Source organism: Atractosteus spatula, chromosome 6 (assembly GCF_055471065.1).
Source record: "Atractosteus spatula isolate fAtrSpa1 chromosome 6, fAtrSpa1.hap1, whole genome shotgun sequence".
NCBI classification, from domain to species: domain Eukaryota; kingdom Metazoa; phylum Chordata; class Actinopteri; order Semionotiformes; family Lepisosteidae; genus Atractosteus; species Atractosteus spatula.
Genome location: NC_142711.1, coordinates 59256996 through 59282642, shown reverse-complemented (window position 1 = coordinate 59282642; position 25647 = coordinate 59256996). Strand labels below are relative to the sequence as shown.

At 36.6% G+C, this 25647-nt stretch overlaps 1 protein-coding gene across 2 annotated transcripts in view; it reads left to right on the top strand.

Moving 5' to 3' along the window:
• The first annotated feature begins 2775 nt into the window (after window positions 1–2775).
• rnf152 (ring finger protein 152) overlaps window positions 2776–25647 on the top strand; it is a 40569-nt gene continuing 17697 nt past the window's right edge. Inside the window, exon 1 of one of the 2 annotated variants that reach the window (XM_088918922.1) lies at window positions 2776–2958. The gene's annotated coding sequence lies outside the window, so the exon portion shown is untranslated. Of the gene's footprint in view, window positions 2959–5493; window positions 5574–25647 lie in introns of those variants that run through there. The other variant, XM_088918923.1, reaches the window with a different exon arrangement.

Sequence of the window (25647 nt, the reverse complement as noted above, 5' to 3'; positions counted from 1 at the left end):
TCGATCTATGAAACACTGTATAAATGAATGAACAGAAAAAATGAGTGATCTGCTTTTTGCGACTTTTTAAAAATATCAGATGTGATGTATTAATTTTTATGGTTTTAGACTTTTAGCATATATATAAACCTGTTACATTTATAGTTGCAGACACATGTACTATTCTGCGAACCCACCACCCCTGACCTACAGTATTCTATATTTGTGTCTTAAACAAACTTAAAGTTTGTTAAGGTCAGTGGAAAACAGAAAGCATCATAATTTATATTTTTTTGAAAAAATATTTTATGTCCTTTTTCCTAGCATGTGTCCATGGGGTTTGGTTGTGGATCTCTGCTTCCATTTTTTCTGTGTGTGATAACCTCCTAATCCTAATAAAAAGCAATTTTCGTTCAGTTTAAAGGGGTGCCTTTGGCAGTAGCCATGTCTAAGAAGTCTGAGCAGATGTGATTTTACACACATAGTGATAAAAGCATGCTTTGGGCCAAACAGATCCTGACCTATCTGTTTACGTCAAAAAAACTGCTTCTTGAGAACCGACATTCATATCATCTCTCACTCATTTGTCACTTTGTTTGTTAAGGTTAATCCTGAATGTCATATTTGTTATTCTAGCCAATTTTATTTTGTCATTCCCCTCAAACTATAAGACCACGTCTGTAAACTTTGACTCTGTCTGTAAACTTAACATTGAAATCCTCAGAAAGTGGTTTTGGCAGAGTTAGCCTCATACATTATAAAATCTTTCAACCCTTCAATTTTATGTTCCTGGACAGCTAAGGAGTGAAAATGCAAGTGAATAATAACACAAATTATGGAAAGATAATTGCTGTTTATATTTTTTATAAAACCCAAAGACAAAAATTATACAGTATTTGCAGCCTTGCAATAGTTGTGTACTTATGTGTTTTTATGATCATGGATGGAGGCTAAAAGATGCCGAAGCAGCAACATAAGGTCTCACTGTAGAAAATAAAAACGAGTATTTTACCCATTTCTCATAGGCTATATTTAGATTTTATCTCAGTAGAATCAGGACAGAGGATGTCATGTATATAGTTATCCGAATGCTTAATAGTGATACAATCAATTCTACATTAGTCTTCGTCCTCAAAAAATAATTGCTTTTAGGTTGAACTTCTTTCAAAATTTTGCTTAATTGTTTCATTAGACAGGCTAAATGTTTTGCAAAATATCCTGCTGAGAATATGTACTCTCAGCATTCCTGTATAATGCTGTGGACAATTTGGAATAATATTTTGCATATTAAGATAAACATTTTAAAAAAGGCAGAAAAGACCAGCAGACGCTTTGAATTAATTTCAGTGACTTTAAAATAATCTTTAGAAGACACTTGCCATTTTGGAATGGTTGATTTCTTTCTTCTGGCTTGCTACTGTATTTTCCTCTTTCTGGGGAAAAGGATCCAGACGGGAATTCCGAAATCCTGCTGCAAACGTGACTCGAGCTCTTTTCTGCACAACGTACGGCCTTTGCAGTCGGTTTTGCTGCGCAAATCGGGACACAAATGTGCTGCCGAAGAAGGCCAGGTGCACAAACATCACCTCACAGCTTTCAGCAATGTGTGTAGAGGTGAGGGCCTCTCTGGGGTGGAGATTACTGTCACGGAATGGCCTTAGGAGGTCTGGATCATCAGTGACTCTGCCGTGTGTAATCAGTAATTGCCAGAATGCTGCTGATGGAACAGCTTTTGTTCGAGTGCTATGGAAAGTGAATTGGTTAAAGGGGACTGTGATGTCTTCACAAAGGGCCCCTGATTTCAGTTCTTTACTGAAAACGACACTGAAATCACTCTTCACATACTGTATATCGATGAAAAGGGATTTTTCTTTTTGGCTGCTGTTCATTCTCCCCCCCCCCCCCTTTTTTGATTCTGAATCATTATTTCAAAAGTGAGATGCTGATGGAAGAAGAGATGGCTTTACACAATAGTACCAATAATAGTGCCTTTTGCTGATGTTTATTGAAAAATAATTTGATGACAAGTTGGCTAAATGTTATGCTTTTGTTCAGTTCTGCTTGGGCCAGGTAGAGCACAGAGAGAGGTTTGTGGATTTGGATATGTAAGGATTTCATTTTAAGAGTTATTTCAGAATAAAGGTTTTGTTGCTTATCTAGGATTAAGAGACAATCTCTCACATTTACTATGTTAATTGCTTTTCATGCTGAAACATTGCTACTTTAATGTAATTATCATATTGTTATACTTTGGTCAAAGGTTTTCAGAGATCAGTAAAGCTTTTGCTCTTAAAATTGCACAAGCTTAAAAGTGTATGTATTGTGGGGACATTTGTTTCAGATTTTGTCTGTTGGTGCACTAAAAACCAAGAACAAGATGCACTTACTCAAAAGGTTTTGTGAGTCTCCTTCCCAGCCATTTGGTTGAAGCTGATACACTGACTTATTCCAAGAAAAAGACGAATGAACTGATCGCTGGATCAATTAACTATTAATTACCAAATTGCCTAGATGGGCTGAACGTCCTGCTTTTGTTTATAACCCTTCACATCTTCTTATATTGAAGCATGCTCACAGACACGACACACATCAAGGAAAAGGTGTTTCAGTAAGACTTCAAGCACTGAACATTTTAACCAAGCCCCACTGTGTAGTGTAGTGTGTGCCTGTATGCTTGACCAGAACTACATCTCCCAGAATTCACAGCAAGCCCTAGGTCCGATTAATTGGAGTGCTCGCTCGCACGCTGGGCGGTGATTCAGACTAGCAGATGATCCCGTAGTGGCTGAAAACTGGATGGGTAGGAGGAACTTCACACAGTTCGTTGAAGAAAAAGGGAGAACTACTTGGACACTGTAGAGAAGCAGTATATGCTAGGTTGTTGAAAATTGTTATAACGAATTAAATGCAAGCATCTTCAGAAACAGACACCCATCGAATGTGGATACAAGCATCTGTGTTAATGAAAATATTTAAAAGGTGAGCTCTTACCTGATTCTGAGCACGACCTCAACGCTTTAATGTTACTTGTATAAGTTATAATCGCAACACAAATCTTAGTTTTCATTTAACGTGAGAAGGCAGTTTTGGGGTGAAAAGACAGCCGTCTTCTACATTTGCATTTTGAGTGGTTTTTCCATCCTGAAATAAATAGTACGATGTATTATCATTCCATGAAATGGATGAAAATATTGCACCCTGCAGTACAGTATTCATATTATCATGAAACCAAAAGAGCGAGCCGTTTTCATCAACATGTATTTACGAAAAATTGTAGCTATGCAGTGTCATGTGCAATATGCGTGTGAAGGTTATAAAATGATTGACAGTTCATATCATAGTCATCATTCGGGTTTTTTTTAAGAATAAAAGAGATATGCAGATTCCGCTGATAAGATCACCTGAATTTTGTTACCAAGTTATTGTTATTATCAGTCTTGCATTTGTAAGTGTACATATGTGGACGAAGAAGCCGGTGTATGATCTTAGGGTAAACATTTAAGGTTCTTGAGCAAATCTAGGAGGGAGGCTTCTTTGTGCTGTATCTTGACAGGCTCCTATAACGTTGCTGTACTGTATGTGATTATATGCAGGCAGAACAAAGCTTGCTCTCACCGCCGCTAGACTCTTCCTGTCTGCAGATACAGATTGAATATTTTCTGTCTCGCAGGCTGCGAAGAAAGGGAACAAACGATGACATAACCTGGTACTGAATGAATACTGTCTGCATTCACTGATCTCGCAGTTTAGTAGTAATTGGTATTTTGTGGAATACTGCAGTGCTGCTAGTGCATGCGTTCGGCTATGTGTAATGCTATGTTCGTCTCTTGGTTTAAATGTATCCCACTGATGGCTGCACAGAATAATTTTAAAAATAAACAGCAGTCCCTAATGTCTTACGCTATTTTATCGTACCGTACAGTAAAAAGTATCATACTGTACGTGCATGTTAAAACTAGTTGCTTTTCTGTCAAATGTGGGTATTGGCTGTTTCAGCACTAACGTTGCTCTAGGGTGATAGATTTTGTGGATGTTGTAATATTGCTTCTTTTTATTCGATAAAAGACGATATTTAATACAATCTTCAGTTTTGCTTGACTTTTTTTTAATTCACCCTCGGTTTTGTAAAAGAATTAATCACCACCGTAATATGTGTGATGTGTGGTCTCTCATTCTCGTTGCATAATCACAAATTATCACAAGCCATCGCAATTGACTAGTTCCCCATTGAATGCTATCTTCATTTGGTAACAGACGGGCTATATTGAAACAAAGGATGTAGTCTGTCCTAATGCAAACCGAGAGATTACAAAGCAAGCCTGAGCTGCGCAATAACTATGGGTTGCTCTGACATATAAAATGACACTTTTCTGGTGAATATGAACAAAGGCAGCTAGTTGATTTGACAGGGTTCTTTCAGTACTTACCAGAACAAGCACAATATTAATAGACCCCTTTCTTTTTGCTCAACCTCGAGGGAGAGACAGCTGGTGGTAAGATTTTGTTAGGTGTTAATCATAAAAGAATTTCAAGGTTAGTTTATTGTGTCAAGCCCTCTACAGCACTACAACTTATGTGTTAGAAAAGGAAATACTGTATCTGTTCTGATTCATGACTGAAATACAGTGTCCCTTCCTGATGAATGTAGCAGTGCCATGTTACATGTTGTGTAAAATAGGAACTATATTATTTTTTCCTTGAATTGAGGTTCTGAGAGAGCTTACAATAATCACTAGTGCTCTTACCACTTTTGGATTTCATTAATTATTGATGATTACTGTATTATATTTAACATTCCCATAAACTGTATACACGTTTAGTCTTGTAATACATTCCCATGAAAAAGTTTCCACATACTGTACATTAGGTATATGATTTACTTACATTTTGTATTTTGATATTCAGAATCCAAGGTCTGTGAAGGTCTTTTTTATGGTTCTCAGTCTAAGGTAAAATATTTCAAGCTGTAGCAAAATGTCCCCCTAGGTTTAAACACAACTAGAAAACTCTACTGAAATAATGCTCTGCACTCCCATAGTGACTGGGAAGGTGAATAATTTATTGGCAGCGCTGTCCTGAGTATGGAGATTCATGTGATAAAGGAGTATAGTCTTCCCATCACTTTCATAGACCACTATTCTCCTATGAAAAATATTTTCCTTTTCTTTCCAGATGAATTGTGTATAAGGTCTGCTTTGGTATATCGGTACAATCTAAACAATGTACTAGCAATCACAGTACTAGTGATCATGGCTGTAGGCCAAATGAAAATTGCCACTCATCCCAGCAGAGATAAAGAAAACAATCATACCTGAGATATATTTACCTGATTGACCCCTGTACAGCAGGTTCCCAATGAAGCTCAATTACAGTATAGAGATGTCTTAGGTGCACAACATCTCCAGCAGTTAGTTTTGAACTAGTTAGAACCTAAGATTAGGTTCATCAAGTGAATTATCTTCATTCTCTTTTTTTCAGTATCAATATTGCGGGCTAAGAAGAAATTCAGAAGTTTTGTAATGCCATGAAGTGCAGAGAACTATCATTGAAGATGCACTGTTTGGTGAAACACGGTGATAAGTCCAGTTAACAGGGTATTACAATTTTGTGTGGTCTTATTTCAAAACAACATATGCAATGAAACACCTCTTCATCGTGAAAATTCACCCATCTGTTTTTAAAGATATTCCAAAAATGCAAGACTGAAACATTTTACATAAGTTGCAGTGGTATAATCTTTTTTCATTTTAGCAAAGTAGAGCTTAAAGTAAATGAAACCCCATTAAAGACATTTTTCAAAAGGGTTTGACTGGTTTAAAAGTCATGTCCTGATAATTTATACTCAAAGCATTATTAGGACGGAGAGACATGATCCAGACAGAAAGTGACAGTGTTACAGCGGACTGCTGTCTTTAGTTTTGTTTTTAACAGGAGAGTGAAATCAAGTGCATTAAGTGGTGCCCAGTGTGACCCTGACAGAATTCCTTTGCGTAATTAGGACAATAGTAAATTAGTAAATTACAATAGTAATAGATCAGGGGTCTAAACAGTTCTATGGTCCTGGAAGGCATTGTGGTTGCAAGACAGGTGAAGTCTCAGGGTATTAAAGGATTTGGGTTCCTTAAAAAGTCTCCTCTTGCACCCAGATTTTGTTAGGACTACTGTATGTTAGACTCATTTATGGAAACATATCATATTTTGGGGATTTTGGATTAAGAGACTGTGGAATCTAACAGCAGTCTACAGACCTTGAAGTGCAATATCTTATATCTTAGTATATATCTTATTATACCTTAGAAAGCAGCAAAGTTTCTTAAACACTGTTTTTTTTTTTCTTAAAGGAGAGTAACAAAGCAATGATATGTGGAAACAGCGTTTTAAATCCTACTTCAGCATTCTTTAAGTCACAGATTGGGATTCCTCCCACCTTCTAAAACATCTTGGTGTGGTTAAATGGCATTATTTATAATTTCAGTTATTCAATGCGTAGCAAAATTATTCAACCCCTATAAGATTCAACTCCATATAGGTCTTTATAATGGTCAACTTTTATGTTACTTGATTAGCTGTAAATCCGTTATTTTGGTTGGTCTTCCTTGTAGTGCATGAAACGACCTGCAAAATAATCCCTACTGATCTCGGATGCAATTCTCTGGGGATGTGGAAGTATTTTATTTGTTTACTCTATTTAACGTTTCTGTCAGTTAAAATCCCATTTTGGGTGGAGAAGAGGTGTGATTCAGATAAGCTTTTGTTATGGTAACCTAGCACAGAGAACAGCAACTGGTCTATAGGGATGGGGTTGTCAAATTCCTCCTCCACCTTTAATGAGGAATAAGCTAGGGAGCTGCTGCAAGGATGAAGATGGGGGTGGAAGCAGGAACAAAGTTCATGGAATGCACAAGCGAGTCAGATAGATGTGTGGCATACATGCACTGTAGGTAGAGGGGAGTAGATATGAGTTGTTGTAGATACTGTAGCCCCAATGCACTAACAACCTTTCTCTGTATAATTGTTTTTCTGTGGCTTAACCAAAAGTTGTATCTTATTACTTGGCTTGAATTTTGCTCAACCATAAACAGATCCTAATGCCTTTTAGCTAGCTTTGCAGTTTCATTAATGAAAGATAGTCTTTTTTTTAAAGTGTTGATGATCAGTATAGGTTACTACTTACATCAGCAGCAATGTCTGAACTGTCATTCTTGTTCTTCATTGGAAAAATGGCTGAATGAACAGAAAACTGCAGAAAATTGCATTCTATCCCAAAGAAAGTCTTCTGTCATGATATTTGCTAGTGTTGATCATAGTGTTTAATGGGACCCCTGTCAAAGCACCCACCTTTTCAGAAATTCATTGTGGTTCCTGCACCCCCTCCCCCTTACCAAAAAAGAACATCACAGATGTCTTCTCATTACTTTTCTTGTCTTTTCCTTCTGCATGTCTGCTTCTTCGTCTCCTTTTACTTCATTTGCATACCGGTTTCTTGTGGGTGCCCAAGTGTTCCTCGAGTCAGATGGCTAATTAGTTCCCATCTGGTCAGAGCAATGTCTGCTTTGCTATTTGGACTGTTTATTTCACAAGCATCATCATCTTCTTAATTCAGACTGACTTTTTACAAGTGGAGTTTTGTATCTTTGGTTAAGCATTTATCATGTTCTGATGCTGTTGCCAAACACCACCTTTTGGAAAATTAATGGAACACCAGCAGCTCAGGAAAAGGCCCATGTTCTTTGTAGTGGTCTGTCTGCAGTGATACTGGGAGAATAGATTTTGTATGAAAATGAATGAATCATTAGAGGCTGTTTTGCTGTGGGGTCTGCTTTTGCTCCTCAGAACTCGTACAAGAAACTCGTTTCACTTAAAATGTAAAATTTTAATTTTAATGTAAAAAACCATTACTTGAACTCTGAGTGTTGTAAGTGGTATGCTTCTTCTGTTAATTAACATTCCAGTTCAAATATCATGAGTATTTAAGTATTGAATGTGAAGAACTGTTATGACTTTTTTTAAATAGACTTGCCTACTACTGTATTTCATATGCAAATTAAAACTGTTTTAAACTTCTTAACTTTAATTTTAAACTTGCTTAGATTCCCTAATCAAATTTTTCTTTTATTTCTTGAGCTACACAATATCTCCTAACATTGGAAATGCTATTTTAGTTTTGTGATACTTCTTTAAATTAAATTAACTTAAGCAGTGATTTTGGTTATTTTTTTCTTTATAAAGACTATGTTTTAGAATTTATCGAGTCATGTTACACATCAAAACAAGGATAGATTTGGATGGATCAGCGCATCATCTCCCTGTTACACAGTTTTCTGTGTTTTCCTTCACTTAGCCTAAGGTCATCTAGACCTGAATCAATTTTTGTGAGTCATGGTCAAGACAAACACATAGTTTCTACTGGTATCTCATTCATCTAACAGAAATATACCATAGGTCTTTAGAGTAATGTTTGCATTTGTTTCACATTTTTTTTACTTAGAATGGAATCTGTTACACTTCCTCTTTTCCATACAAATTCATAATTATCAACCATTTTCTTTCTGTGCACTCAGAGAGGCAAATTTGTGACCCGTCAATTAAAATTGTTTATAAAAAACTTTCTCCCGTAATGCTGTTTTTTTATCTTTACCTGTTTAAATAGCTGGATTTAAACACAGTCCATTCCAAACACATTTGAAAGAAGTTTTAAGAACTTCATCAATATAACATAACTATAACTCCACCAATCTAATATAACAATTTGACAATTTGAATATTTCAGCAGCATATACTTCCAGTGAATAAAAAAGCATGACTTTAAGCACATAATGTCAACTAAGCTAGAATCAAATACTTTATATTTATTTATATATGCATGTTAAGTGGTCAGGACACAAAGAATATCATTCATATATTAAATAACCTGTTGATATTACACACTGAAAGATGGTTGAATTAGTAAAGTTGAAAGGAGTAGCTTCACTTGGGAAAGCTGAGCTGCCAAGATTTCTGGTTTACCCTCATTTTGGATTTTATAACATCTCAAATGGATGTAGATTATATGACATCAATACTCACGTTTCAGTGCGTTTGCTGCACTTGAGCATTTTAAACCCTTTATTGTTTAGCAAATGTTGTATCCTGTTACATGCTGGCAGAGACTTCATCTTATATTGTTTATTGCTGTTGAATTGTTTTGAAAATTTCCCTTTCTCTTCCTCTATATCAGACCAACTTCCTTTTTTCACATGTGAACCAGAAGAATAAGCAGGAGAGAGACAGAGCACATGCTGTGAGTGTACATTCTGACAGGCAACGCAGTCACTGGTTACCTAGGGAATCCAGAATCCCTTTAGTGATTCTGCCCTAACTGGTCCCAGCAGTAGCTGAGCCAGTTCATTGCCTCAACATGGTCTTCCCTACCGAAGGCGAAGAAGGTCACTTATAAACCATGGAAAATGCAGGAGTAATTAAGTTGCTTTGTTTCTGTTTCATATTTTTAAACTCCTTCTGACCGAGGAAGTTCACATTGTGTGTGAAGCTTCATTGTGAGAATTTCCCTGAGTCTTTCTCTCATGAGAACTTAGCAACTAAGCAATGTAGCTGTAGTTTAAAAGGGCAAAAGTAATCTCTTTTATTGAGGTTATGAGGCTGTATCTCAAATGTAGAACATCTGATATTCATTTTGTGGAATACTAGGTTTGTAACGTAGGGAAATAATAATATTAGAACTTTCGCTATAAAATCTTATTCAGTCCACAGTACAATATTGAGAGCAGAGTGCAGAGATCTTTCACGTAATTGCAGAGTAATTAGTGTTGTCCCTTGCAATTTTGATATGCCAGTGTTTTTTTGTCAGAATCTACAGGAATTATACAAAACATTATGACTAATGTTACTGTTGTTTTGTCACTAAATCCATTTTCCAGGGTCGAAAAAGTTTGTGCATTTAATAAAATGTTACCTAAATATACTACATGCATGTTGTTAAGTTGTCCTTTTTGTAAAAACAAAAGGTCTTTCTGCAAACACAAGACTGAAGGTGCCTTATAGAATTTCACAATATTGATTTCAGCAATCTTTTAGCATATTTTAAATTACATTTACTTTGAAGCCGCTTGAATGGTTTAATCTGTTCAAAGAGAGCTTTTATGAAACTGAATTTGGTTTAAAAAAATAATCAAAGCCACTGAAAATGAATCAGTTCTAAAATAAATAATTTAAGATCTGTCATTTCCTTAAAAAGTTACCAGGGATGTTTTTTTTAAAAAAAAAACAGACAACAACTAATGAGAGCTGCCATACAAAACACATTTTGGAGTATACTCGTAGAAAGTAAAGTTGTAATTTGTGGACACTTTTTCAAATAAGGTATTGCAGTGTATCCAGTCAGAATTGGCAACACCCTTGATTTTTATATCACAGTTTTTAATCATTAATGGTTATTTACAAACATGGCCTCACATAAAAGAACTGTGGATGGACAAGAGACATCTGGGACAGTGGCGTCAGTTCAATTTGCTCCTTCTTACTTCTGTGGTTTCAGGACAGTTGTACATGCCAAACATAACCCAATTTTATAGGGCAGATTTGAAGCAGTAATTGACATTCACACCAGAGGCAACACAAACACAATGTGAAAAAAAAGTGCCAGATTCTTAAGAAAGTCTGCATTATAAACAGTGAAAAAATAGTTTAGTCTGCAGGGTATAAAAGTTATTAATTTGTCTGCTTCACATAAAATATCCTTGTAATATTCAGTGCCTATTGTTATTATTATTCTTACCGATGGTAAAACGTTTTGACTTTCTCCTTTTACATTTTTATGTAATAAAAGTAAGGTCTTGCTAGAGTATGAGGCATGGCCAGTTCCTTTGAAACTCCCAAGCTAAGATGATTAATTCTTTCTTTTAACCTATCTGGCTGCTCAGAAAAACCCTGCAGAGCCTAAAGCTGCAGTACACTCAGACCAAACCCTCTCCTAGGGGTCATGGATTCATGTTGTCTCTAGACTAGAGGATTCAGCAAGAAGAGAAATGAACCAATAGATACCACCAAATCTTTAATAATTTCTTCAGATTTCTTCAAAAAGTTGGTTTCTTTATAAGATCAGATCGGGATGATCTTTAATGTCCGGGAGTTCTGTGTGACAGTATATTTGGTTTACTTGTAGTCTCATACATGCATGATAATTCTAAAAATGCAGTGATTAAAAAAAAAACAACAACAGAATGAGGGCAGCACAAAAAAAGAAAAGATACATCAGATTTACTCAGTGATGCTTTTGTGGCCCCAGTGAGGATTCATCATCCAGTGTGAGATTCTAAAAAAATAGATTAGGATATATTTCTGGATGTCTCAAAATAGACCTGGATTATACCCCTTTCAGAGCAAGACCTATATCTGTGTCCATGTGGGTCCCACTACTTGAAAAACTAGTCTGTAAATAGGTTAGTTTCTTAACTCCTTGCCACTGAATGGTGATGTTTGAGGTGCATCCATGTCTCCATGAGTACCACCAGGAAAGTATGCTTTTAATCTGGTGTCTTAATATTGCTCTCAACCCATGTCAAGACCTAAGGTACAATGAGTTAAATGTACTGTTCAGTCCCTCATGCTATCTGCTGGGAACGTACAGTATGTGTCTGCATTGCAGGTGCTCTTCGAGGCATGGCTATCACTGGAGCAATTATCATTGGTGAAGTGACAAGCTACTGAATAGCCATTCCCCTGAACTCTCCCTTAAGCTGTTCGCACTGCTTGCTTTACACATTTAACGATTTTAAATGAGCGGTGGTTAAATAGGTGTTGTGTGTACCTTCTCTGGCAGCATGTATATTTCGGTTATTTGACACCATATTCTTAGAGGCTGCCATGTATTTCCACACGCAGGCAAAAAAAAAAAACAACAATAAGAGCAATGTGCTGATTATTTTCAGATTTGGCAATTAATCTGACCAGTATTACAAAATGCATGTTATGATCACAATAAGTAAAAAACTATCTTGGGCTTCTCTATCTGATCAATGTATTCAGTATTCCTCCTTTGTTCCTAAACTAATAAGAGTGTTACATTTTTTTTCAGGTTTTAATTTTTTATTTTTAATGCTTCATTTAGAGCCATTTTCTTATCTTACCCCTTAAATAAAAAGATTAAGAAAGCCTTGTGAATTTTACGGTTGAAATAGCCTTGCTTTATTCCTAAACAAGCACATGTAGGTTCCCATCACTTTTTTTTACCTTGACAGACATCTGGCCCATTTGTAATTAAAATGCCAGCTTCAGTAATTTATCCTGAGTTATGTTAATTAATTGAATTCTAATCTGCACTTATACGTTTCTAGGTCTGAAACAAATTCTGTTTTTTTACCTTTCTAGAATATTAGTCCAGGGTTGCTGGAGAAACCTTCTTTGTTTTCAGAATTGTAAAATATTTAATCTTTTGCAAAACCAGGTGCTTTAAGGTTAATTCTCCGCATTAGAATTCACTTGTTATTTTTGGTAAACTGGATGGTAGACTTGTTTTTTAAATATTCATAAATGAATCAAAGAAAAATTTGTCCACTTGGTAGGTTTTTCAAAGATTTTTTTTTTGCTTTTTAAGTGATGTACAAAAACTCTCCCTTTCTTTGGGAGAGCCAGCCACCTTGTGTTGTTTAGGAACATTTATGCCTTCTGTTTTTTAGTAAAATGTTGAATTATGTGCAGTGTTATCACTTTATAGCCAAATCTTGTGATATCTCAGAAGCTAAACAAGGTTGGACTGGTCAGTAGTGGACCTCCAAGGACAACCAGAGTGCTGCTGTAATGGGTTAACATTTGGGGACCGTCTCTCCTATGATTAGACATTTCCAAAAACCAGTGCCTCAGAAGGACTGGGGTCTGCGGTAGCTGATGTCATCCTTCAACTGAGATGTTAAGGCCCTGCCTACTTGGTCATTAGAGATTCGAAAGCAGTGCTCATAAAAGCAGGAATGTTAGCCTCAGTATACAAGCTAAATTCTGCTGTGGGACTTACAAATTCTCATCTTTGTGAAGTTCCCTCTTTAATTCAATTGGTGAAGCAAAGTCTCACTTCTTTGCCTGATGTGCTCTGTGGTGGGGCTGTCAGTGCAGATGTTGCCTGAGTGGGTTCTGTACTTCATGTAGTATGTATGTTGTATGTAGAGTTCCTTTTTCCAAAGCACTTGATGCAGGAAGCAGTTTTATTTCTGTCTTTATTGTGGTAACTGTGGTTAATGTGGTAATTGTGGTGTTGATGTCTTATCATTAACGTGAAGTGGGAAGAAAAGTTTTTTTGTGGGGCAAAAGGAATTTATCATTTGGGATTAAAGTCTGGATTGACAGTTAAAAATCTCATTTTCAGAGAGGAAAAATCAAAATATAATCTTCACATGGTGCTTTTAAGACTTTCTTGAATAAAGTTACATTTTATGTTTTACTATAAATCCCAACAAAGATAATGGGACATTCATCTTCACAGTGACATGTCTGTAGGATGGAGGGTCCATGGTTGGTTTGTTTTCCAGTCAGGTAAAGATTTCCTCTGCTTTTTGACACAATGCCTGACTCTGGAAATCTTATTTCCCTTTTAAATGTAAGTAAGGGACTGAATTTAAAAGCCATTTCACTATTTAAGAATTACTTTTCTTAGGTTATTTGGTTGGGCTGAAGTCAAGCGGGGTAATTTGAGGGGAAGAGTTGCTAATGAGGCAATTTTCTTCAAAGAAAGATTTTCCAGGGTGACCCCCCTTGGCTTCTTCCCAGTTCAATGCGTAATTCACTGTAATTTAGTCCTGCTGCCTCCACAGTGCGGGGTGAAGTCAAAGCTTATATATTCAGAGAGTCGTGGTAATTTGGCAGAAGAATGTGTATCTTTAAAACAGATCGGGCAACATGCATTGTAAGACTATTCTGTACAGGAACTCTGAAGGCCAACAAGATATGCGACTTCTGCATTTGTTTTGGAAAATCAGGCAGGCACAATATTTGGTGTCCTGTCCGACAGGCCAGTTCGCTCCCCTGCGAAATTGAATGTCAGTACTGACTCGTACCAATTGATTTTATACTCTGGTTTAACACCGAAGTCATTGAAAATATTTAGCAGATGAGGCTGGGTTGGAGAGGTATTATCTACATATTGCAACGTATATACAGTATTGATGCATAGTGTGATGTATGTATAGTGTTGAGTTTTATTAACAGTAATAATACTGTGATGAAAGTAATGAAAGTGAGGCTAGGAGTTCAAAAGGCAAACAAGACTTGAAAGTGGGCAAAAGATATAGCAGATAAGGAAGAAAGCTTGTTGCCTGTCAACACCACTGCTGAAGGGATACCGTGTCAAATTGTAATCATATTACTAACATCTAATCCAATAAAAAGGTAGTCCAGAACGGACTTTAGAAATTTCCACTCAAACTGATCAAAAGCCTTCACAGCCTGTAATGACAAAACGTTATCGGGGGAGACGGGAGCGTGTATAAAGATGGAGAACATTATAACAGGGCAGATGACCTTTAATATTGCCCATCTGATCTTAATGAGCAAATGTGTGTTCATATAAACTTGACCAGTGTGAAACCATCTTAGCATATAGCTTTGGTGTCTGAGTAAATTAGTGAGATGTGATGATAGCTTTTGGGGTCTTTATCTTATTTCAGTAATGGAAATACAGTGTTAACAGTACTGTTCACATGCTTCTGGAAAAAAAGCCTTTCTCATTAGCTGTATGTATGTCAGAAAAAGTAGACCTAACTGGGGCTAAAAAGTCAGTTAAAATGCAGAAGGGATGTCATCGTTACTGGGAGATTTGCCCTTTGTTATATTTTGAACACAATGCTCAAACAAGGGAAATGCAGTAGGAGCCTCCAATACTGCTACCCTTACAGGAGAAAGTGAGGCAAGTGAACAGACTACAGTGAAGTTGACTACTTCTACACTAATCACATAGGACATCTGCACTGTCTATTTTTGAGCAAAAATATGAAATGTGCAAGGGGCACAGAATGACTTAGTAGTTAAAAAGGAGCTGCAGACACTGGCATGGTGATGTGGTTATGACTTGTAGTACAGTATATCTGTATCGTTTACCACAATAAAAAGAACTTGGTAGGTAAACAAGTAATCGATTTAGGAAAATGACTTATGTTGAGCTGAGCGATAAAGTAGGATAGGGATTAAGCTAAGGGACCTAATATGCCATGTATTTACCACACCCAGATAAGACCTACAGTTCCTCAGGGCTGTAAATACCTGCAACTAGACATTCATCCTCTGTCAGCTTTGATCTGTCATGTATGATTCATGATCAAAATAATATCAAAGTCTGCCAGTTCTAAAAAATTGATTTAGTTTGAGGAGGATAAACTGAAATTAGCATATTTTTGCCTGAAACATCTTCAAACATCTCCATGCTTCATATGAGACTCCTGTATCTAGGGAAAATGTATATTCCGTTTTAGCAAATGTAAACAGATAGAACATTTTTGGGAGAATTTAGAATCTGTACATTCCAGGGCAGAATGTGGGTCAAAATCTAAGAAAATGAATAGCAGAGGAAACAAAGAATCAAAAAAGGTTTTTTTTCACAGGATCTTAGATCCTTTGGCTACAAGATTGGCACACTGGTCACGTGATCTCCATTTTTATTTTTCTTTCTTGTCAGACATTCTCCCAATTATGTAGAAAGCTCGTTAGCGTCAGCATAGAAAATACAATAGGATCCTTTACTATTGCTTTGGCTCCAGATACACAGCAGATTAGCTTATCTTCACACAATTTATGTGCCTGGGTGTTCCTGAACAGATCGTTGCCAGGCCATCAAATCACTCTCAGAGTTACTGGAGAAATAAAAATCTTTAGTGTAACCATTTGTCTTTTATGTTAAAAGAACACTGTAGCAAATTGTCTCTGAAATGGGAGTTTTTTATATAATTGAAAGTAAATGGTCATTATCATTATTCATGTATTCTTTTTGCAGCTTTAACATTTCAAACTATATTGGTGAGCACATCTTACTTTCAATGTTAAAATCCTTTGGGCAAAATATTATCTTAATTTTTATGATAGCCTTTAATGACAGATGCAATATTAAAGGGTTCATATATATACAGGTACCTGTCAATGGTAATATAAAATACCCATACGGTACTTACTTGTAAGGATCACCACATGATGTACAGTAAGTCAGCTTTCCAAATTTTTCAGTTGTAACAATTGTTAACAGTACACGTGCACCTGTCTTTTCCTAGGCTATAGTCATTCTCCCCGTGCATCATGTGATGTGACCTTGATCTGACAGTCCAGCCAGCAGTTGACTGAACATTAAAGAAAGAAAGCACAAAATCTGGATTACAGTCTTATGTAGTTGCTTGTGCAGAGCAGTACTCTGTTAAAATCCCTTGTTTTCTTCTTTGGACATGGACTTTTGTCTAAACAGCGGTATAATTGGCTTGGGTATAGAAAAGTAGTTAAGGGGAAAGGAGTTAATTTAGCTCAGTGAAGTCTAACTGGACCAGTGTAACCTCATGATGATTTTGGAAGACCAACAAAACCTGCTGCACAGTCACCCACCAGGTGAACTTGGGGAGGCCTGATTCTTAGTGATACTGAACAACATCAGTATTGGTGATAATGAAAATGCAACTTCCTACATTCTGCCCAGACTAATAAGTGCAGACTTGACAGTCAATATGTGTGGTTACTATACTTTTATTTTAGATTTACTTTGTATTATCCTTTAATTTAATGACCTCAGTATTATTTTATGCTCCAGAGTCAAAGAGAGCTGTAATGCAATAGACCATAAGACACAGTGGCCTTCCAGGATCAGTACTGGATATCAATGCAGTAGACATTAGCAGAAGAGTTTAAATATTTAATTTATAGTTGCACATACCAGCAAATGGACATACTGTACGTATAGCTCTTCAGATATGTGAAAGCTTTTCTTCACTGTGGCTCTTAGAGAGATACTTATTATTACTTATTTGATTAGTTACTTTGATTTTACAGACGTACAGTATTTTGATTAAAACGTACTAGTAAGCAACACTGTAACCTTGTATGGGTAGAGCACACTATCTGTGCATGGCTGAACTTTAGTTGTACTGTAATTAAATTGGAGTCTTCTCCCTGCCATAACTGCTTTGGAAATATGAGCCACTTGTGCCCAATCAGGTACCTACTACCATGCTTTGTGTTTGGTCCTATCTGCACTAGTATTGTGTGTGTACTTATTGTGGTTGTGCACTGCTTTTAGTGAGTATCTCATTAGATGATGTTTCACGGTTATGTGGTTTTCTACAATAATTTCTGAAATTATAATGTAAGTAACAAAATCTAAATATTTTCAAGGGATTGCTTCATTTATGAAGGGGATCTTCAACAAGTGTCTTGGTGAATTGTAATTTTGTTAGTTACTCCAGAAGATTTTCCCATTTCTGCAGCATTTTAACCTGAATCTGAAATGTTATTAAAAGTCTCCCATGTTTTGAAGGCCAGGACAGTATGTGCAGGAGAATGAGGGAGCACCTTGAAGGCCATTTAATTCATTGTACAATATGTATAATTGAGTAATTAATTACTTTAGTACCTGGACGGGCACTTAATAGTAACAGTTGAATGCTTTCATTTGGTGTACTTGCCTAGTATTCTCTTTAATTTGAACCCCTGAGAAGGGACTGGAGAGGTTTGACATTATTCTGCACAAAGAGGAGGAGGAAAATATACTACTTTATAAAACCATAGATCTTGCTCAAAAGTTTAGTACAATGAAAGATTAGTTAATTTAATCTTATGAACAACGTACAGTAAGAATTGATGGTTATCTCGGCTGGGCTGTTTTGTGGGGGTTAACCGGAGCTTGGATTCAACAGACGTTTCAAAATATTACCAGAGAAATCCACTTATTTTACCTGATCTGAAAAGTAAGCGGTGTTTCGCTGCGTTATTCTTCTGTATCATTACATTTCACTCTTATGTGCTATCTTTTCAGTTTGCATGAAAGCCCAATGGTGAAGCATCTGTAAAATTGAAGGTGCATGCTGCATTTTACTAGGAGATGATTCACAGGATACCTTATGCCAGTTTTAATCAATTGTAATGTGTTTATTTCAAGTTTTAAGGTGGATAAACAGGAACTGTTAGTGAAACTGTGGACCACAGTAAGGGCGGCTGTGATCCTCCACAGATCTCCCTCCAGATAACATTTTGCCATTTCCTGCTTAAATTCATGTGTGGTTTCTTGCATTTTGTGCTTAATTCAGTCAGTTCATTGAAATGGTGCAGCTAAAATTGTAACAGTTTTGTTTCTGTTTTTTAGGCTTAAACCTGCAAGTAAATTGTAAAGTGCAAAGCTACTCTTTTCAAAGCACAATTGTAAGAGACATTTTAAATTATTCCTCCAAGGATGTTGGTAAATGAGATACCAATGCAGAGCATTTCACTGAAGTAGCACAAGGTTTATAGCTCTTACTGTAGTGTAATGTTTAGTCAGTTTTTCAAAGCATTTTCAATGTTTGTGATAATAAATTGCATTTTGGTTTTGAAAGATCTTGCTTCACATGTTTACCTGACCAAGATTCAGAAACATTACATAAAACCATTGTGCGACTACAAGAAAACCACTGTGAGATGCACTGCTAAAAAAAATGGTAGATTTTTAATGTCACAGCTGTGACATATGGTACTGGAAATTAAATATGAAAACAGAGAAAACAATTTATTTTGTGTAAAAATTAAATGACAAAAAATGTGGTTGTTAGCAAGCTTGCTCTTGGCCTATGCAAGTAAGGCTCGTAGGAAAGAAGTAATGTTAAATGCTATGGATGGATCACAGCCCAACTTCATGTTTCACCCACTGCCATAAGCAAGAAACCAAAGACAGTTTGTGAAGCTCTTACTGTTCACAATAGAAGTGGTCCAAGAACGAAAACCTAGACTTCCCAGAAGAGATGTCAAGTTCCTTAGAGTAAATCCTCTGAGTGACAATGAACCATTGGAGATTTTGTAAATCACCTTACTGCAAGTAAAGGTAATCCTAGTTTTTTAAAGAATAGGAAGATGCACATTAGAGCCAGATGGTTTCAATGGAAACCTTTGGTCAGAAGAGACAACAAAACAAAAATGAGGAACAGAAATTAAACGGGGAATGATCAAACATGGAAAAAGTTCGAACTGTTTGGCAAAAATCAACATCAGCTCAAACGTGGGCTGGAGATCATAAGAAAAGTCACTGTGTATAAACCTACAGTATATCATGTGGGTGGATCAGTACTGGTGTGGAGTTGTATTTTAGCTTATGGTGTCTGCCAATGGGCAGATTATTATCCAGTATACTGCTCATTCATAAAAACACTGCATTGTATCTTTACACATGAAAAAGACTCCAAGAACTCAGTCAGTTATTTAAATACCCATTTAAAATATCAGGAGACTACCGGAACACTTACAAAATGTCATGGTCTTCACAAGTTCCTGATATGAATGTCTTCAAAGCCATAGGGGGTTATGTCAGTGCTGAGAAGGTTAAATGGCAAACAACTTGAAAGAATTGTGGAAAGTGTTCAAGGATATTTGGGACAGCATCCCACTGTTCTTCATTAAAAAACTGAATGGAGCCATGAAAACAAGGTGTAATTCTCTATACAAAGCACACAGGACTCGCAGAGAAAAAATTATTGATCTGAAAAATATATTGATTTTTGTCTTTACATGTTAAAGAATTATGCTTTATGTTTGCACATTCAGCTGTGTGCAGCAGTTTGTCAAGGAGAGAGCTGTGAGAACATGCTCTGGCAACTACTTTCATTTCAATTCAGTGAAACTCACCTGTTTTTTTTTCAGCTTCTGAAGGTGAAATCTGTAGAAGGACAGTTAGCAGCTCTAACAAGCTCAGTACATTCACGAGTTGCTCATTGTCTATTTTCTTTGGATCTAGTTGTGCAGCCATTAGTACTTTAGGAGGCCGTAGACAGAAACAAGCAGTGGATGAGGAAGAGGAAATGTCAGCTAAAGATAAATTGAGTGTTCAAAGGAAGAGCTGATAGAGCATATCGTTTCTGTTGCAGACAAGCATGAAGAACAGAACATTGTATATTTGTGACAGAAATGCCAACAGAATCTACAAATGAGAACATTCGAAATTGCAGAGAGGTATATGCAATTAGTAGAAAGATAAATGTATTTGCTTTGTTTTTACTCTCCTTTGGAGAGTACTCTATTTTTATTTGGTGTTCCACAATGGCAAATCATTGCACTTTGTACAGTACATGCTTTTTTATAGTTCACTTTGAATAGTCACACTCTCACAGCAGATAAAGTTAATTGCTTACCAAGTTGTGACTTGAGAGATTGCCCCTTTCTCACAAAGTCATGTTGTACTGTGCTTCAGTGATGCATTTTTGAGGAACGGTGCTTCCGATCTATACTGCTTTAAGTGTTGCCGCACAATCAAAGCCAAAACTATGATTTGCTTTGCTTGGAACATAGCCCTGTGCAAGTTCCTTTGGTTAAGAAATGTTAACTGTACTGTAATGATAAACATTAACCATGAATGTTTGCTGTTGGTAACGGTGCTCAAGAGCTTTTGAAACAGCTTGAAACAATCCTTTCGTTACTGTGATGTCCCAGTAACCAAATGGAGTTATGGACAATGTGGTTTATCCTTTGAATACACTTAGCCCTCTTCCTTCAGGTGCTGTTCTGTATCATTTCCCCTGGGGAGGTACTGTGTGATGATAAACATTAGATGCCTTTGGCTGAAAAAGCAGTAGAGTTAGTGGAATTTGAGATTCAAAGCTCTGTGCATATGATTAGGGCAGCATTGCTGTGCTTTTTTATTTTCTGTACAATTGCTCTCTCACTTACAGAGGTTCAGATGAGAATGCATTTCATATGACAAATAAAGATAAATGAAAACAAGCAACGTGTAAAAAATCATTTCTGTGCATAAGATATCACTTAATCTGTAATAACTATACAGTATGCTGTCCTGTATCTTGAATTAACAATAGATTAACAATGTATAGAGAATGCATTATTAGGATATGCTACACAATTCGAACTAACAGGCTAAAAAATACTTTGAAGACCGTATGTGTGTCTTTTATAGAGAGAAGCATAAACAGCAGTGAAATCCATGGTTCTGGAGAGGGTAAATCCTTATTTTACCACTAACTAATGGATCTGAAAAGTCTGCATTTAAATGAAGGTGTTTGTGGGTGGGTGTCAGTGCAAGCAGAGGTCTGCAGTTGAAACTGAAGTACTCAGAAGGTAGTAAGTAGAAAATCGAGGCAAAAACAAAGCAATTTTTTATAATAACAAGCGCTGCTTTAAGAAGCATTGGACTATCTCGTGAGTATTTCAGAGCTGCTCAACAGTTAATCTTTGTTTTCTTTTCATTTATTTTGTCTTTTTTATTGTGCTGTGTGATCTATTTGTGCTGGGCGTTGACCCATTTTTATTACAGGCTGCTGAGCGGCCCTTCCAAGCCACGAAATGCTCTCTGTGGACAGTTCTTTGTCAGCTGTACCCATAGAAAGTAATTGAAACCCATCTCAGCTGTGACATCTGCCTCTAAGTGCCCATCCACATAAAAGCTGACAAGTTGCAATTTATAATTAGGGCACACGCGAACTATAGCTACTATACCAATAGCACTTAAAACATGGCTAAACTCACAGCTGCTATGTGTAGCGTTACCAGTTGCCCTTGCTTTGTGGAGAGGCCAGTTCTTTAGGGTTCACCACCTACGTTAGTACTAAGGTTAAAGAGGAGGAATTTATTTACCAGTCATATTTACTTAGTCATTAGCCAGTAGCTGTGACTAAGTAATGAAATGCATCCTAAAAAGATTGATGACAGGGAACTGACTTCCCAATTTGCATGTTAAGTGTAGAAACAAAAGAATACAGCTTGAACAATGACAAAAAGAGACAGAAGCAGTGAGTTGACTTTATTCTGTGAGAACAAACTGTCTGTAATGTTTCTAAAACACCATGGCCACTATTGAATGTAAATACCAGTAAAGTCTGACCAGTAGTCTGTGCATTTATATACTGTAGATGTATAGAAATCAGGTCTCATTTTTTTATTTTTGGAAGAGGTTTTAACAAAGATATAATCATAGTAGCACTGATTTGACAGGCTGGAGTTTGCAATTCAGAATTTAGATTTTGGGAACGATATCAGAGCTGGTAAAGCAAACAAAAGCAACGGTACTTTGAAATTTTACAGAGTAGTTTTACTTTTTGTCCCTAGGTGTTGTGCAGAACTAGCATCAATACATTCACACACATACATAGAAGTTTACCTTTCAGGCTTCACTTATTCTTATCCACTAAGCTCATTTGTTAATATCTACTTGTTCTCCAACAGGAGCTCTTAGAAATGTTCATAAGTTTTGTACAGTAACAATAGCCTTGTTAGAGGTATAAAAGATTAATGCCACTGCATGAAGGCTTTTTGCAAGGTAAGTGACCTGCAAATACTGCAGTTTTTGGAGTGGTTCGTATACATATTTTACTCTCTTCAGTCGGCTGAAACCAAGTTGTGGAACAGATGTGGCTCAGGATGAACACTGGGGCAGTCCAAGGCCGAATTTTAATTTGTTATCTTTGTTTTTTACCAAGAAGGCTAACTGCCTGCAAGTATGGCCTGGATATTCAGCAGCATGGGATGACCACTAGCATAGCCTAAAGGGGTGTTTACTTCAACATGAACCTAAGGACACTCAAGACTGGTTTATGATAAAGATAGCAGTATTGGCAGTTGTGTTTGATCTTGTCATCTTCCTCCAGCCATGACAGCTGTTAAACTCAGATGCTCCAGAGTGTGGTTCAGCCGATGGTTCTTGCTCTTTACTCATACACGATTAACTGATGTGAAGGTCAGAAACTGCAGAACAATCTAACTCATCTGCTGTCGTTTCTTAGACCTACTGTTGGGTCCCCTTAAACAAGAGATTCTGTCTTAGCAGCATGTGGGGAACTGGTTGTTAGAACATGGTTGTCACATAAAACCACCAACCTTGGTGTTGTGGTGGGCCAACATTAAGACAGGGGAATGCATGTCAAAAACACCATCGATAATGAAACAGTTCTGCAAGTGGAATGGAGCATTATTTTCCAAGAGGTGACCCAACTGCATTAGAGACAACTTTACTGCTTTTGTAAGGGTTCACTGTGTTTACTGTGGGCTTTGAAAACGTTACCATTGTCCCCGTTTCACCTCTTAATTGTGCTCAGAAGGAACATTTCAGTGATTCCCAATGAACTGTGAACAGTTTGAAAATGTTCCCTCGTGGGGATGATTCTCAGAACTACTCGGTTCCACTGTAGTCCTTGAAACAGTGTACGTAAATTGGTGGGGAAAAGTAGTAATTTTGCACAATACAGAGAGAATAATTTCCTTTTGATGCTCATGATGTCAGTCGTAGAAAATGATAAACTTGCGTGTCACTTAAGTTGACATCCCAATTGTTCAGTGTGCTGATCATTAACATTATTGTCGCTGAAAGTTCTCTCGCTGTTTTGGAAAGGGTTCCACAGGCACATGCATGCATAAGCCAGCACAAATAAGATGTAGTGCCCAATCTTTGTGCTAAATATTTTCTTATGACACGACAATACACATGAGTTTTACAACACAGCTTCTAGTAGTTACTGTACCTACACAAGAAACTGTGACTGGAACTTCTCTTAACATTTACCCCCTCTTAACATTAATGCATTATGCTCAGAGCCATTGCATCTGAGTATGGGTGTCCACTTGTGTAGTTAGCATCACTTGATGAAAGAATACGAGCAATCGACTGATCTTGTCTTTCATGACAGATGAGACTTTGCTCAGCCTATTGAGCCTAGCTGTGTTATAATAACTGTCGAAACATGGACGTCACAGCCTTATCTAACCAACACATTGTCTGCATGTGACACAGTTGGAGAATGTACTGTAGAAAGGGACATTGACTCATGAAAACAGATATTATCAACCAATTTCTGATGTTCCTACACCTAGATATCTCAACAGCGTGAATGGATCCCCATAACATGGTTTGAAGACTAACTGGTTAAAATAAAAGTCAATTTAGATGCTGTTTGGATTAGAAAAATGTTTTCTAGTTATTATGGTATTGTATTAATTTACAAAAGTCTAGTGTAGTCAAATCTTTGTAAAATCCACTTTATTTAAAAAACAATTGGAAAATCCGCAAATTATTAAGCTTAAATCTTCAGTCTGTTATGTGGTAATTTATGAAAACACTTCCCATTGTAGAATTATTTCATAACTGAAATGACCTAATTGCTACAAATAAGACCAGCATTAGCTGTGAGGATCTAACAGTACAGTAACAGGGGCTCTAGGTCAAAACATGTCCTTGCCTCTAGTCCTTTAGATATAAAGTACCTTGTTTAAATAAATATTGTTTTCAACACAAAAATTATGTTTTGTAATCACCTATCATTTTAGTTCTGATACTTTTCTAAAACTTGGGAATGCTGATATTTCTTTTGTTCATGAAATAATGTTTGCTGTTATTCAATAGTAATTATAGATTAATTTTTTTAGATTCTCCTTTTTATAAGTGTGGTGTAGACTTTAATTGTTTTCAGCATATGTGGGGTAGAGATGTCCTTTCAGATTAGCTGATGACTTCAAAAAGTTTCCTTTAGCTACTGTATACTAATGCTTGACTGAAAATGTCCACATAAAACAAGTATTGCTTTTACAGTGTTTTTTTTTTGTCAACACTTATTTTAAAAATATATCTCTGAAAATGATTCTATTGTGCACTTTGAGTAGCATTTTTTTGTTTAGGTGTTACTAAATGTTGCTGAAAACATTGTTGCACATCAGAAAGTTTATGTATCTGTGTATAGATTTTGGGGTGTGAAACACAAGATTGACCACTCCTGAAGTGTACGGTATGCTCTTGATAGGACTGCAATAGGTGGAATTTCTCTAGTATTTTGGGGGTTTTATGACTTGGAAAAGGAGTTTTTACTGTGATAGGTATTATGCGAGGTGACATGTTTCAGCATATTTTTTGTCAGTTGTGTTCTGTAATAAAGAGTATGTGCCTATATTAATTAAAAGCTTATTTGAACGATGTTTTTCTCATAATATTACAGTTTACGAACAGAACCATGAGAACCATGCCATACGTGTTGAAGTCAAGGAAAGTTTAATTCAGCGTTTTATTGTTCTTTTGTCCAATGGGTTAGTTATGCTTTTAATGAACAGTTAATGCCTCTTCTGTGAAATACTTGACTGCACCGTTAGTGGTGGTCCTTTGGGTGTCCTGGTAGTGAGAGCTTCGTAAAATAAATTAGGTTTTCACTTTTAAATTACTTTGTGATACAATGGCACCTCATCAAGTATCTGGGTATTATTTCTTTATTTTAAGACTTTGATATGCTTTTTTTTTGCCAAAAAAGCTTCACCTCCAGAGACTGGGTTGTTTGAACTGTCGAGCATTATTTCTGCAGATTAGTGCGGCTGTTTTCTCACACGCCTCTGCAGAGAATTAAACAGTTGCCTTTCAGATACTGAGAAAATTAAATGGTTACAACCCAAAGTGTGATCTCTCAGGGATAAAGAAATTATTATAAACAATATTGGCAGAGAAGCAATATGGTTCCCTTCTTTAGTTGGGAGCATTGTTCGGCAATCTCA